Source organism: Rattus norvegicus, chromosome 5, assembly GCF_021556685.1.
Source record: "Rattus norvegicus strain SHRSP/BbbUtx chromosome 5, alternate assembly SHRSP_T2T, whole genome shotgun sequence".
NCBI classification, from domain to species: domain Eukaryota; kingdom Metazoa; phylum Chordata; class Mammalia; order Rodentia; family Muridae; genus Rattus; species Rattus norvegicus.
In genome coordinates this window covers 127564883-127568508 of record NC_141538.1, presented here as the reverse complement: position 1 = coordinate 127568508, position 3626 = coordinate 127564883, and the positions used below count along the sequence as shown (strand labels likewise).

Genomic DNA, 3626 nt, shown 5'->3' with positions numbered 1-3626 from the left:
AGGTTCAACTTCTGTGTACCCCACAAGGATCCCCACTCAAGGGGTTCCTGATATGTTCCTTTCGTAATAACAGCACTAGAGGCTGGGATCCTCTGCTCTACTCCAATATCACGTGCCAAGCCTAAGCAGAATAGTCCAGAAGGAGGTAGATTTATAGAATAAAAAACAACGTGGCACCACATGGCTGTGATCCCAGCACCCAGGAAGCTGAAGTATGAGGATCTTAAATCCAAGACCAACAAGATGGCAGAGAATCCAGGCCAGGCTGAGCTGTGTATTAAGACCATATATGTGGTGCTTTGCTGCTTTAATCTGGGGGCTGCAGAACCCAACCGGTTTGCGGATGGAGAGGCAAGAGGCTGTTTTAGGTGGCATCCAAGATGGTGGTCAATTGTCCAAGCCACCATGGCCTCCACATCTGGCTACATAGTCTCCACATCCTGCAAGCACATCATAGCTGACCAGCACTGCCTGTCCTCGGCCTATACACAGTTTGCAGTTCCTCTGCCACTGGTACAAGCACTGGGTTAAAGGGCATGGAGGAGAAGACGGGACACCCACCACCCTGGGCAGCACCTGAGCCGTGGAACGTGGCTATCTGCACAAGGAGTTCCTCATGGTGCTCCACCACACGGCCATGGTGTTGGTGTGCTTCCCACTCTCAGTGGTATGGCGACAAAGCAAGGGAGATTTCTTTCCAGGCTGCGTGTTGATGGCGGAGGCCAGCACACCTTTCATCTGCCTGGGCCAGATCCTCATCCAGTACAAGCAGTAGCCCACGAAGTTGCTGCACAAGGTGAATGGGACCCTGATGCTACTCAACTTCCTGTGCTGCCGGGTGCTGCTCTTCCCCTACCTGTTCCAGGCCTACGGGCACCACGCTGGCCTGTCCCCTATCTCAGTGCCCATGGCCATCCTGGCCTGCGTCAACCTGGGAGCCGCGCTACTCCTCGAACCCCAGCTCTACTGGTTCTTCCTCATTTGCCGCGGAGCCTACCGCCTTTTCCGATCCCGAAGTTCCCTACCATCCACTCCTTGTCAGCCCAGGACTGAGGCTAGGCCCTAGAACCACACAACCCCCTTCCCCAGCCCTAGCGCTTTGGTGCTAATCAGTATGTGTGCATGGGATGAGAGCCAGGAGTCCCTTGACTTAGAATGGACTTAGAATAAGGAGGAGCTCCATACCCTTGGAAGCTAGATCAGATTGGCAGGCAGAAAGAGAGGGGATCCGGAAAAAAGAGCTTCTTCTTGCCTCTGTGCTAACAAAATGAAAGGGAAAGGGAAGAGATGGAGCCCACTGGGACCAAGGTCAAGGGGCATTGGGGTGGCCCCGCTGCCAAGAACATCCTAGCCCTGCTGCTGCAAATCCCTCTCTGCTCCCCATCACCCTGAGAGGGCCAGTAACCCCCACAGCTCCTTCCTGTGGAGATCAGTCTGAGGAACCTTATTTATTTATTCACCCATATCAAACTAACTTGTTGGGGTGAAGGGAGGGAGGCAGTTGCTCCCCTACAACCTTTCCAGCGCTGAGCATTCCTGGGGGTAGGCGCCAGGCTAGTCCCTTCTGTTAGGGGCACATTTAGCCCTCTGCCCCAGCTTGTCCCTGTTGCTACAGGTCAATGGAGGTTTCCTCCAGTTTGGAGGCCACAGACCCCGAGAGGTGCTTTTACAGGCCACTAATAAAGATAATCTTCCTGAACACCCCAAAAAAGACCATATATACATACATATGTATGTGTGAATACATGTGTGTGTATAGTCCATACATATTCATATATATTGTTAATATATCACATATACGTATATATTTATAATATACATAGGTGCATACACACACACACACACACACACACACACACAGACTGGTACCACAGTCCATCAAAGCTAGCTCCTCCCTAGCTCTGTTCTTGCTCTGTCTCTTTGGACAAGCTTACATGTGGGCATGGCCCCTGACTAGATCCGTCTCACTGGTGCTGATTGCTCCCACCACAGGTTTCAACACAAGGTATTCCCACTGGTGCCACTCAGGAGTCCCCAAGTTCAGGTGGCCAGGATTAGACTTTATATCTCTCTCCATCCAATTCCTGTCGCTCATTTCCATGTCTTTACAGAGCACCAACAGACAGCTTCTGTGCCTCTTTTTCCTGACCTTAGCCAGGACCACGCTGATGAACTGGACGTAGGGAGTATTCTTCATCCTCTCCGCCCTCCGCCAGCCACTCACCTCTTTCTGTAAGAGTCCGGTGTAACCCAGTGGGGTTCTGCGCAGGCACCCCCTGACGTGCTTGCATGCAGAACACTGCCCCATCTTTGCAGCTTCTCTGCCTCCTCCCTTGCCAGCAGAGTCATGCACTCCGAGCCCTGGCCTGAGATCTTATCCAACTCCTGAGTAAGACTTGCCGGTGGTTCCCTATCTTACAGGATGGAGCCCACACTCCTCGCATGAAAACCCCATCAGCCTCCGCCTCTTTGCACTCGTTTCTTGCCACAGGTTGTTCTGTGTACTGGGGACAGATGTGTAAATAAGAGAGCCTTGGTCCTTATGTGAGGAAGCAGACAGCTCCAGCAGCGTCTGTGATCTAAGGTGACAGGACAGTGATGGAGCACATGGGCCCCTGTGGACAGTGTGGAAATGCGAAGCCGGACTGGGGGTCAGGGAAGATGACCTTGTCTGAACTGTGGTGGGCACTGATGAGCCCTCCCAGGGAGACACTGGCTCTCTGGCAGCTCTGAGGCGCATCAACAGGTCTGATGAAAGCGTAGCCAGTGGGGGACCCAGGAGGGCTCTTCAGAGAGGTTGATAAAAGGGAATCAGAAGCAGCGTGTGATGGCGCACGCCTTTAATCCCAGCGCTTGGAAGGCAAAGGCTGAGTTCAAGTCCAGCCTGGTCTACAGAGTGGCAGCAGAAACTGGATCCAGACAGTAGACGAGGAGGGAGAGAGGACAGCAAGAGCAGAAGTCATTTTGGAGGGCAGATGACACCCCATCGTCCAGGAGCAAGGACTTGCTGTTTTAGGCTGAATACTGGGGAGGCTGGAGCTGTGCAAATGCTGGTTGGCAGGTGCCACTATGAAGGCGGAGGAGGTCAGTCTCTAAGAAGTAGGGAAGGGGTGGGGTTGAGGACAGTGCTTGCCTGGTATGCACATACCTCTGTACTCTCTCCTCGTCTCCCCATCACTGCCTGAACTTGGAGTAGTGATGCCTGCTTGCAATACCAGCAACACCAGGGAGGTAGAGGCCCGAACATGAAAAGTTCCAGGTCGGGGCTGGAGCAATGGCTCAGTGGTTAAGAGCACTGACTGCTCTTCCGGAGGTCCTGAGTTCAATTCCCAGCAACCACATGGTGGCTCACAACCATCTCTAATAGGATCCGATGTCCTCTTCAGCTGTGTCTGAAGACAGCTACAGTGTACTCATATACATAAAATAAATAAATCTTTAAAAAAAAGAAAAAAAAGAAAAGAAAAGCTCCAGGTCATCCTCAGCTACCTATCGAGTTTGAGCCAGAGTGGCTGGTTGTAATGGCTTAGTTTCTAAAAGTAAAACCCAAGGGTCAGTGACATGGCTAAGCAGGTAAAGGTGCCTGCTACCAAACCAGGTAACTCGAGTTCTACCTCTGGGATCCA

The 3626-nt window shown here is 52.2% G+C and overlaps 1 pseudogene; it reads left to right on the top strand.

Moving 5' to 3' along the window:
- Positions 1-390: 390 nt before the first annotated feature.
- Tlcd3b-ps1 (TLC domain containing 3B, pseudogene 1) lies at positions 391-1066 on the top strand (annotated as a pseudogene).
- Positions 1067-3626: the final 2560 nt, after the last annotated feature.